At 37.8% G+C, this 12813-nt stretch overlaps 1 protein-coding gene across 2 annotated transcripts in view; it reads right to left on the reverse strand.

Annotated features, from left to right (window-relative positions):
* The window catches only part of znf609b (zinc finger protein 609b), a 76616-nt gene that overhangs the window by 51775 nt on the left and 12028 nt on the right, over positions 1-12813 (reverse strand). The gene's annotated exons all lie outside the window — the stretch shown is intronic.

The raw sequence follows: 12813 nt of genomic DNA on the forward strand, positions 1-12813 counted from the left end.
AACCATGGGAAATGTAGCCTAAATCCTGCTTTGACAGCCAAGGTGGCCCCACTGTTCTGAATGGCTGGCTCTCTTTTTCACAAGGCACTGCTGATAGTGCCACTGCTGATAAATAAGAAGTAGCTGGCCTCACACACCCCCGCATGGTTTATGGAGCCGTGCCTTTTCAACTCAATAGTACAATGGTAATCTTGAACTAACAGCGGAGCTTAAAAAACATGAATGAACCAGTGTATGTCTCAGGAGAACACCAGTTTGTTGTATTTGCTTACACAATGTAGCCCAAAGGTCATCACTTTCTCTATCTTTGGGCAAATAAATATGACATTCTAGTACGGATCCAGGTTTTATCTACTTGTGAACTTACTGCAGATCGCCATGGTCAGAAAAACATCTTTTTTAAAAAGTGCCTTCAAAACAGAACTCAACTATGTGTTTAAAGTGGCGATTGTTTTTTTTTTTTATTTATTGAAATATTTTGTGTAATCATCCAAGTTTTTTTTGTGGTGATTGGCTTTTTTTCTGCACTCTCAGAAAAAAAGGTGAACTCAATGTGAAAATCAAGATGTTAGCATGTTTGTTGTGAGTGGGAGACTGAAAAGAGGTTATTATTTACTATACAAAAGACACTGATGTCTCCTTGTAAATAACCAATGCTACAGCTTCACAGTTTTACAGTTAACTAGATGTAGTTTCACACTAAGTAATAACCTACCATTAGCTTAGTATTAATAATGGATATAAAGGGGTAAGGTATGACTAAATTTACATAAAATGGTGATAAAAAATAAGGTGTAGAAAGATTATTTAAGGGCAGCATGTATTTGAAAGCATTTAGTCATACTAATGTAATAAAATAACTGGAATAAAATAATGCTAATACTAGAACATTAATGGGGCAATAACAGTTCGTACAGGCTGACTTTTTAATTTCAAATTATAGGCCATTAACAATACCTTTAATTGTCACACAAACTTAAGTCTTTATTATGTTCCAAACATTTCCACTAGTTTCAAAGTGCTGCTGTAAAAATGATGTTTATTGCTGTGACAATTTACGGTCAGGTAGTTTCAGATGGGACTGTAAAATGATTAACTTGATTTTCTGCTACATTTCATAGCAAAATTATGCTTCAGCTACATCTAATTATCTGCCTGTCAAATAGACTTGGACCTACCCTTTCTATAAATTTAAATGTGAGCTGCTGAGATGCAAACTCCAACAACTGCAATTGTGTCAGTCAGCAGCAAAATGGCGTGTAGCAAATCAATGTAAATGTTGCGTGTGATTCGGGCCAAGATATTTCTTCTGTGAAAATTAATGTATTACATAATGTGTCATAAATTTAAAATGTAGAGACAGTTTTCTGCCAATCCGTGTTTCCACTCAGTCGATTATGAAGTACTTTGTGTGTGTGTGTGTGTGTGTTTACTTTAAGTTAAAGTAACTGTTGTTTATGAGTTAGCTGGAGCTCTACCTGTTAAGCTTACTCTGCGATGTCTGAAGTACACAAAGAAGCCTACGATTTCATTTCAACAATACAACAGTGCAGGTTTTTCAATAACTGGTTAAATTCAAACTGAATATTTAATTAGAATTCAGAACCAACCTGCCATATTGCTTCAACCAATGCAAACATTTTTCCCTATCAATTAATTGGTAAGCGACCGACTGATATTAAACAGTGCTTCAAAATTATACTGAAGTAAAGACAGATGACTCAAGACTCGATAAAAATCAAGGGCATCGTGCTCAGTATGTTAGAGATACCAAACTCTGAAAGCTAAAAATATGATTAAACACTTTTACTTTATTCATAAAGCTTATAAATTTATAATGCACAGACTTTTTTTTTTAATACCACAAACCAATATTATTAAAATTCACATTATAACCTTGGACTTCTAGTCATGTGTATTTGGCTCATTTGAATTCTGTGGCATCCACCAAGAACTGTGACAGCACCCAAAGAGATTATATGGAGATATTAGCATATTTTCTGCCTCATTACTGTTGGTAGTACAATTAAATAAAATAAATGTTTCTATAATGGAAGAGCTCAAAGAAATATTCTTCATGCCAAATTATCCAGTTATGACACGTACCCACACACCAGACTCTGTTCATAAGTTCAGTTCCATCTTCCTCAGGGAAAAAAAAAAAAAAAAGGTTGAATGATACAGTACACATGCTGGTGCACAAGTATTCAAAACTGGCTTCCTCCTACCAGCTGAAAAACACATTTTATTTTAACATGTACTTTCACTTAGCGCCTTTAAAAAAAAAAAAAAAAAAAATCACAGCTGGATCACACAATACACAGAGCTCGTTCTGTTAAATGATCACCCCTAGCAGCGACAGAGGTAAAACTGTTGAATAATCATTTGATCGGTGCTCACTCCTCACAGATGGCTCTCTAAAGGGACAGCCATCAGTGACAGGTTCTGGAGGGGCGGAGAGATGCAGCTGTCCCTGTATGAGTGGGTAAACAGTTTTGAGGTCTAATTTGTCCAACACCTCCACAAAAGAGAGGTTGTAACTCTAGTGGCAGTTGACCCACTGTACCGCGCCTTTGCTGGAACTACAGCGCAAACCCCCTTTGAAACAGCTCCACTGAGGAAACGTCCCAAAGAGTGCCCCCATTGAGTGAAAGGCATGCAGGCTGTGCAACTCCCACTTTTCACAGATCCTGTTTCATTCAGCTATCAGAGGCCACGTAGGGGTGATTCACCCTTGAGAGTGCAGTGAAAGGACAGGGGTTTGTGATTTCTGGATTATTTCATGTGGAACACAGCTAAATCAGATCTGGCATAATGTGGTTTTCTACATGTCACTGCTGGAGTATGTGAGCATGTGTCTGTAAACAAGGGCCTGAAAATGACTATTGAGGCACAGCGCAGGCTCATTTTCCCTTTTTTTGCTTACTGAGTGTGACAGACAGAGGTGGAGAATCAGAAGGGGTACAAAGGAAAGCTGGTAAATAACACACACGGTGGGAAATATGACAAGTGACTCCTATTGTAACTACGGTTAACTGACAGACAAAATATGACTGCACTTTTAAGGGCTCAAATGAGAGCAATTCCCCAAAAGAAGGCAAATATAACAGCTGCCAATGGATGTCATATGTTTTGAATCAGAAATCAGAGCAGGTAATTACTGTTTGTATGCACAGACAGAAAGGTAACGGCTCAGCAAAGGCATAAATGAGATATGCCCTTAAATTAAACATGCGCTGACATGAGAATTTCACAGCATGATTATCTTTGCCAGAACCCTCTTGCTGTGTCCTACTATCACAATAATTACTGAACTTAGGTAAAGAAAACACATTCATTCAGAATATTTCATGTCACGATAAACACATATTTAATAGCACTAGCACCGGGCCTAGGGTATTGTTTGTTGAGGTTCCTGGTATAATAACAATAAAAAAGCTTATATAATGCTATAATGGCTTCATTTTTTATTGAGGTGCATATTTAGTCATAATGATTATTACCTCATCCTGCATCCAGTGCACCACATCTTATTAAGGACTGAAAGATGTTTCTCCAGAGTTACTCTGAATTGACGTGGAGGGCTGCAGGAGAGATTTGGTTTACTGTATCTCACAGAGAGGAACACCTGCAAAATCTCAAATGCATTCCCTGCATATCTGAATCTCTGTATATCAAGCGCTGATTGTTTGAACAGTGAGGGATATCGAGTAGCGCCGGCTAGCCTCCTCACATTCATTTCTTCACATTCATGTCTGTAACTGACAAAAACTCCCCACAAAAAACAGGAAAGTGTACAGAGCTCCACTATCTACATACCAAAATCTATCATATTGCCCCTTTAATGCTCAGTTTCTAATTTTAGCACAGGTGAACAAAATGACAGAAAATGGCAGAATCAAAATGTTTCTACATAGTATTTTTCTGTACTGTGAACCTGAAACTGAAAGCTGAATTAAAAACAGCAATCTGAGTGATCTGGGTGTGTAATGCTTTTTTTTTTTTTAAATCTACATTACATTAGAGCTCTTTTTTTGCATTGGTTGAGTGAATTGTTTTGTTTTCCTTTACATTTAGCACTATTGGATCTTCCACTTGTTTTGGATGCTCCATATGTTTCTGGAATGCAATCCTTCCGCTTGTGCTACAGTTAATTTGATGGTTGCATATGTTCCAGAATTTCTTGCCTGGTTCTTTTCAGTGTCAGTTTTCATAGTTTTGTCTCTGTGCTCCACTATAAGTCATAGTTTTAATTTAAGAGGCTGAGCATGCATGGTGCTTTTATAAACTGTCACCAATTTTAGCAGCTCAAATGTAATTGGACAAATGAATCCAATCACAATTGAGGACTGAGTCTTTCTGTATTTAGTTTAGCTCTTCAGCAGGTGAAATGCAAGTTCCAGTGGATTGTGATCGAGTGACTGACTTGCCATTGCAAAATATTCCACTTCAGTACCTTCAAAAGCTCCTGGGTTGCTCACATAGTGTTTTGGGTCAGCTTCCATCTGTACAGTGAAGTGGCATCCCATCAACCTTGCTACGTTTGGCTGAATCTGAGCAGACGGTGTTTTCTTTGTACACTTTGTATTATCCCGCTGCTTTTGTCATCTGTCACATCATCAATAAACACCACTGACCCAGTACCACTGGAAGCCGAGTCAAGTCTAATCTGGTCTTTCAGCTCTTGGCTGAGAAATGGTTTGTACCTTGCGGTAAACCCTCTGCAGTTTCTGTTGTGAAGTCTTCCCTTTATTAAAGACTTGGATAATGATACGCCTACCTCCTGGAGAGTTTTCACCTGACTGCATGTTGCAAAAGCAATTTTGTTTTCCCTGCAAAGGATCCTGTGATCTTGCACCACTGCTGTCTTCATCTAATGTCCAGGCCTTTTTATGCTGCTAGGCCCATGAATGGATTGCTTTTTTCTCTGTTTCAATACACCAAACTGTTCATTCTGATCACTTTTAATGTTACTGTCATCCCCCTGATAGATTTTGTTTTGTTTTGAGCTTTGCAGCCTATGGATTGGTTGTTTAACTTGCACTGAGAGTTCCTTTGATTGCATGATGCTAAACTATAGACTCTCTTGCTGCTGAATTGAAGGAATAGCCAGTATCTGTGCACCAATTTGGTACACATTAAGCCTGGGATTCTTAAATCCTTCCACTAATGTGGCTGTGAATAACCTCAAATTAAAACAATCACTCCCACTTTAAGCCCATCTTAGTAACCATAGTTATATTTTAACAAAAACTGTGTCAAGGTCCACATACATCTGGACACAACTGAACGTTCTCTAAAATAGACAAAAATGAGTAATTTGCCCATAACAGAAAAAAAAAAAAATGCAATTTTGACATACAGAAACAAGGCTGCCTTTAAACCTGTTCTTAATATTCTGCCTAGCAACAGAACTGTGTTGTTTAGCTTATGGCTATAATTGGCTTGTACTATAACACAGAAGCAGAGCACAGTAAATAAACGTTAACTTGCATGTTTACATCTTCTTGTAAATTATCATTAAACCAAACAAACAATGGCACATGACTCCAGTGTAAACCCCATTTAGCAGCATTTGTAGCTTTGGTAACTGGCTGTCCCCCATATCAGAGAATGTATATTTCTACTTAAAAGGGATGTCAGTACTGCTGGCTAACTAGTTGCCATTCTTCAAATCTGTGATTTCCAAAAACACTATTCAGTACTGCAATGATGATTTGACTTTTGATAAATAAACACATACTAAAGACTGAATGTTAGTTATACAGTCCACTTCATGGTGGGTGTTCTCTAATCTTTTAAGATTCAGGGTGTAGTTACTGGCCAGTTATATATGGCTTCATATAATACATTCTTAATCTGCAGCTAAGTTTAGAAGGATCTGACAGATTTGAAAATAAGTGACAAATTAAGCCAGCAGCTATCCATCTTACAGACAGCTTTTATTTTAGCTTATTCATGATGCTATTTAGTGCCCTGTGGTTGTATAAAATGATGGCAGTGGATGGGAGCAGTTGCAAATGAGATCTTTTTTAACACCTTGAAGCTTTTATCAGTCTTATTATGTTTTTACTCAAGGAGGTTTAGACAGCACTCACAGCAGCAAGTGTAACTGTTAAGTATCCAGTGCTGATTGGTCTTATAAGTCACGTGTTCACATGACATGCTTAGACGTCTCTGGCGTGTTAGAAAGCAGTTACAAATGTGATGGCTATAACTGCTAGTACTTTAAAGTAGAAGTACAGCACGGCTGATTACCAAAAAAAAAAAAAAACTCAACCACCCAATCAAAGTGATGGGAATCAGAGGTCTATTTTCCATTTTTATAAAAACATGTATTCTTTTAATCGAATGAATACATTATATTCAACACATTCAACCTCTTAAAATACAATACTGCTAAAAAGGTGTTTTATTCCTTTCTCCAGTAGCTTTCTGCAAATTCTGGACTGGCAGCAATATGACTCAGAACGTCCAGAGAATTTGCTGGTTAGGCCTTAATGTAGAGGCACTGCTGTCACGCAGCAAAATTTAAAGCTCTTACACAACACTGCTTCAAAAAGTATATTGTCAAAAAGCATACTGTTAGTTGACAGAGAAGAGTGTCGGTGTCCTTACATCTTCTATCACTGTCACGTCAGTACATACACACTATAGTGGACAATGTAGTTAAAAAAAAAAAAAAAAAAGGTTTATTAACTGTTTTGTCATATTAAATATTATTACTATTATGTGATCAACTTTAGTGACATTTAAAATATTTGCTTGCAGAAAAGTTTAGAGGCATCAGGAAGCTGACTTCTTGATATTACTCCCTCTCACCGCCGTATCCGAGCAGTCGTATTAAACCGTGCATAAAATCCAAGACAAGCCTTCCCAGATTCATGGAGACTACAGTGTGTTTGAACAGCAAATTTTTTTTTTTTTTGGTGTGATTTATTGTAGACTTCAGGGCAAAACTGATTCATTTACAAATATTGCATCATTTTTTGGGACATTTAAAATCCCTGCTGATCACAGGGCCAATCCTTTCATCGTGTTTTGCGCATCACCACATGAAGCTAAGCAAGAAATTTCAAAACAGTTGCTTGGGGCACTCCTTTGGGTCCTCTATTGCAGCAGATCAGAACTAATTAAATCATAACTGTTGTATGATTTTTCTATTTTTCTAGACAATAATAGTGCAGTTAAAGAAAACATCCAAGTACATTGACTGTGGCTAACATTTAGCTCGTTTTAAATGAAAACTGTTTAAAGACCTTTGGTTCAGGAAACACATCGGCTAATTAACGAGTATTTATTTTTATAAAAAGAAAAGATTCCCAAGTGTCAATCAGCTTCGATTCTTATAGTAACAGTAAAGGTAAGGAAGTACTGCACGCAGCAAATAAACACAAAGGACTGATCACTTTTCTTGCAAGCATAAGACACATGTCCATTAAGACAAGAGCAACATATTCATAATTATCTTAAATGAACTATTAAAGACAGCAGTTCATGCTTTAAGCATTGCTCAGTGTAAAAGCAGCCTTTGTCTCTTTCTGTCAACATCAAAACAGACAACAGTCTTTATCAGAATTATTACTGACCAGGGGTTTAGTGTTTGCTCTCAGTCTAAGTTCCATGTGTGGCAGGCTTATTTTTCTGTGAGCAGAGAAACAGCAGATTCTGGCAGGGAGTTAACAAATCCTACGCGATTAATAAAAACTGGCATAGTGTTCAGCCTGTTTTAAAGGCTAACTCTGCACTGGTGCATTGTCAAAAATGTTCCAACGTGTGCGTCGCTAAAGCTGAAGCCAGCACTCTTCCATTTTTGCTCCAGGAAATCAACCATGTGGGTGTCAGTGGACTTCTGAGAGCAAGTGTTTCGCTCACAGTTGTCTGCTAGTTTCAGTTAACATTCCCTTTTAGCACTCAAATCAGTAACAGTACAAACTTTTTAAAATAAGTGGAATAACTAGGTACCAAATGCCTTAATTATAAAACCGTTACTGTTACTGGAGCGCCATTCAAGAAATCTATTTAAGGCAGATAACTGCAGTAATTGGGAAAATGTCAGGGATGGAAGTAGATGACATCTTGAAGTGACGTGTCTAATAACAGGGAAATGGTAACTGCCAACAGATTCAGCTGGGGGCTATGCAAAAATCTACTCTCCCAGCGAAGCTGCTGTAATTATGTTGTATACTTAAACAAAGCATTTTGAGATGATCACTCTGCACTACAAAAGCAGCCAGATTAAAGAAATGAAAACGGCACTACAGACAGGGCTAACAACTCTTTAATTCTTGTGAGGTACAGTTTTCTACAGCTCCTTTGGTAGTGATCTCAATAGATTAAAAGAAAGAATAAAGCCTTGCTCCGTAGGTTTAAGCACTTGACAGATGGAGCCAGCTTTGCGTGAACTCTAATCAAATTGAGATAAATATCGGGCTTGAACTATTAGAAATAAACATATGCCTCAGATCATTCAAAGCTACAGAACATCAAGCATGTTTATGGTCATTTGATAATGGAAATGGTTGCCCCAGTAAATCAAATTCTTCTGCCTGCCATAAATTATTAGTGAAATACCCCTAGAAATAACCTCAGCACAGTGTTAACACTATTCTCCATTATTTGTAGTGCATGTAGTAAAAATGCACTAAGATCATCAAAATTCTCAAATAGTCGTGGCCACTTTAAGAGGAAAGAGTAGAAATTAATAACCAAACAGTGGCTTGTCTGTGGTTAGAGTTGATGCAGAAGGTGAAAAGAACACTCACATATTGGCCTGAGTGTAAGAACCCCCCCAATCCTAAAACACTGACAAGGAGCCATATTGATTTTTCCTCTGCTCAAAGAGGACTCGAGCAGAAACAAGAGCAACTCCATTAACATGCCGAGCCATTCCACTCTGCCGTGATTTCTGAATTACAAACGCCCGTCTCTGAGATTCTCAAAACACTTCTAATTATCTCTGCTCTCTCCGTTCTATAATTGAGGCACTCTGTCTCAATGGAAGCTGATGTAGCGGCAGCATCTACTGTGGCACACTTGTTTGTGTCCGTGGTCAGCTGCAGAGTAGGCACACTGAGTGCATGCTTAATCTCCCGGTGGAGAGACTTTGGGTTGATATTGCTAATGAATTTTAAGTAATACATTACTGCATCCATCCTATATGTTCGAGCGTGGTGAAGTACTAATGAGGCACGTGAACACTCCAAAGATGAGAAGTGTCATCGCTGCATACCAACATGAAAGTGGAACGTCTTCACGAACACCACACCAGAGGCTTTATCATCTATTTAGTAGTTTAAGACGTTCAGACAGGAATACATTTTTTTTTCCCCTTAAAGAAAATCATAATATCTAAATTAATGCACTGATCCAGCAGTCTATATTTCAGTGAAAATAACTGCTTAGCATTCAGCCTCATGTAGAACAGGCCACCATCAGTGCACCAAAACATTATAAGTTAGATTGTTAATAAAACAAGCTAAATTCAACTTCTAGTTCTTTTTAGCATATGCATTTAAAACATTTTACCCTCTAAAAACAACCAGCAGTGAACTTTGAATCACCAGCAGCTGATATATCCATTCAATCCCAAGACTAACAAACCAATGAGAACAGCTGCGCAAAGAAATGTTGGCTATTTATCCTTTTATTTAAAATGTTCACAATGTTCACGGTGGATTTCTTTCTAACATCTTAAAATGTCAATGAAAAAAAGAAGACCACAGCTTTTTTTTTCTTCTCAGCCTTCAAAGAGCCGCAGAGACTGCAGAGACAAGGACAAGGGGGTAAAATTAGAATCTTAATGCTGCACGACATACTGCCTTTGTTTAAGAGTAACATTTCGTCGGTGGTAATGATGATCGACTTAGACAATATTACATTCCTGCAGAAGGTACTGAGACTTAAAACACTTGATGAAGCCCTTGAAGCAATAGCTGGCGCCATTTGCATTACAATGCAACAGTATATTTAGCATGTGAGCTGTTTCGAAATCGAGAACAGAAGGGACCACAGTAATGACTTCTGTGGTAATATCAGTTAGAGCTGATGAAGAGGTTCCTCTTGACACAAAACGGTCTGCTTTCTATAGGGGTTCAAGATAATTCAACAAAGAGTATGAAATTTCATTCTGCAGCTCCGGTAGTCTTATCAAGCTTAAACTAATTTGGTTACAGACAGACTGCTGGCAAGTGACAACCACTCGGCAAGACTGTGAGATAGGAAGGATCAAGTAGTACATTACAAAGAGCTGCTTAGTAACATTATCGAGTACATCAAACACAAACTGCATGTCAAACTAGATAAAATCAAGTGCAATCTATAAACATATCTGTTTTGATTGCAATCACTTGGACATCATCTCAATAAAACTGGTTTACTAAAGTTTATTGCAATGCTAGAAAACAAACTGAGGACCCTACCCATTAACCATGAGACTAAATTATTCAAAGGAGGGAGAATAACAAGTGTAGATAAGGGAGCTCCTGGAATGCTTTGTGATGAATTTAGTGTTGACATCTACATCCCCACCAAAGCAAGATATTCAGTGTTAGTATAAATAATACCTCGGGGTATCTTTGAATTAGGTGTTTGCTGTGCTGAATTTAATGTCTGGTCTTGACTATCTGTCTCACTTTGCTGTCAACATAGTGTTCCTACAAGACAAGCAGAGGTTCAGATAATAAAAACAAATTATGACAGTTTGCCACATTTGACACATTAGGTGTCAAAAGATCCAGGTCCATCAACAGAGATTCAAAAGTAGACATATTCAAAGCCAAAGAAATTGTAAACATTAGGTGGAAGCAACTTCCTGCTTGATAGTACTTTTAAGGTTAATACGATAAAACCTAATCACTTAAATAGGAGCTCGGTGGAGGAATGCATGCATTTTGTTGAAAACACTGAAGCAGAAACATTTTGAGTGATTTCTCAACATGGCCAAATTATAAAAACCTGGTCCAATAGCACCAGCACTTTAGTATTTTAACAACATTTATCAATAGCTCTAGTCCAGACAACTTAATAACATTTCCTGGTAAGCACGCAGACACCAGCCCTCCTTCTCTTTCTGATTTTCACTTGTGCTCACTTGCTTTGACATGATGGGATATGATTTCTGTTTAATGGGCATTTTCTTTTCAGCACCTCATTGCCTTTTTACTGGGATGGTCTTAAACTTGAGTCAGTGAGCTGTTGAAAATGAACAACCCAGACTTTGGCTGTGGGAAATCAGCCTTTTTTTCCCTTCCTAATTTTGCTTAGGAAGGCTGCACACTGAGTGAAATGACCCTGACGTATCTAAGAGCTGGCTGAAATCTCTAAATGCAAAGGAAAGGTCTTTCGGTGCTTTCTTTATTATCTTCTTTAGCACTGGATCCATGGGACCATCTTTTAGGAAAATAAATTATTTAATGCTGGCCCACAGTTTCTTGTAGTGACAACATTCAATGTGGGGTACCATCAATTTGACTGAAAATAAGGGACTTATTATTATATGTTATTTAGATTCTATTTCTCAACATATAAATATTCTGTTAAAACCACAGGCAAACCATGGAGAAAGTGAAGTCAACATTAATAAATCAGAAAGAAGGCACATGCCAAATATAGCATGTAAAGCCATTACAGTACTTTGTACTCACCTGATGTGAGTAACTGATCTTGCATTGCGTAGATGTGAGCTGCATGAACTAATTCCTACCCGTTAGCCTAATCCTTACAGCAGATGTATAAAACACAGTGAACACAAATAGCGAGGAGAAATTTATATAAAAACTATGCAATTGCATAGATGGCCACTGACCATCTATGGCTTCTTTGGTAGTCCCTACCACAAAAAAGCTTTACACCAGCTGTGTTGTTGCTGTAAGGCAAGTCTGTTTTTCCATTGTGCATGCACTATTATTACCAAATTTGACTGGTGACTCTTTTTTCCCAGTGACAAGAGAAGATTATGCTCTCTTGTGAGTCACTTAGATATACTGTGTTTGTTTTTTAACCCTTTAACAGTGGGTGATCGCCACTGACGCACCTGTTACCTGCCCTTACTTGCTGTGAACACCCGGTTAACGCTGAGCTTATCAGCGCTGAGACGTCTTATCAAACCCACTTTGAATTAAAGTAATCACGCAACCGTTTGTGCTATCGGAAAAAATTCGGTTTCTGAAAGCTGAGAAATTACACTTCACACCCAACATAGAGTTATTACAGTAATTATTGTTGGAAGCATCCACCGGCAGGCCTGTGGTAAATCAAGGGTTAAGCTCAAAATAACTTCCTGAAAGTGTTGCCTGCAGCGAGGCAAGGCATCCTCATAAGAATTTTGTTTGGAACTCTACAACTTCATTAACAGAGACCAGCTTCAACACATTATTACTTAGACAAATGCAGTTGGATTCCTTTAGACCTTACCAATTCTCCTTCACAAATTTACTTGACATCATGACATTTTCCACCGAGTTCAAGAAAAAGTATTTCAGAAAAGACATACGATGAAATTCTTTTGACTATTCAACTGATTTAATGAAACAAGGATTCAGCAGGGGCTAGAAGCTAAGAGGTGGTCAGTCAACTTGATAGGCTCAAGCTTTTCCTCATTAGAGATTTATAAGTCTGACTATCTGCTGTCAGAATGACATCAGTCGGTCAAGTTTAGATCATTGACTAATGTATCGCGCTAAGGTTGCATGTTTCTTTTTTCACACTTCTAAATCAGAGGACAGTCAGTACCTTCACAGGAATCATAGTTACCACAAACACATATAAACATACAGCTGCTAATCTGCAAGACTTCAGTTTCAGTAAAATGGC

This window comes from Archocentrus centrarchus, chromosome 3, assembly GCF_007364275.1.
Source record: "Archocentrus centrarchus isolate MPI-CPG fArcCen1 chromosome 3, fArcCen1, whole genome shotgun sequence".
Classification (NCBI taxonomy): Eukaryota; Metazoa; Chordata; class Actinopteri; order Cichliformes; family Cichlidae; genus Archocentrus; species Archocentrus centrarchus.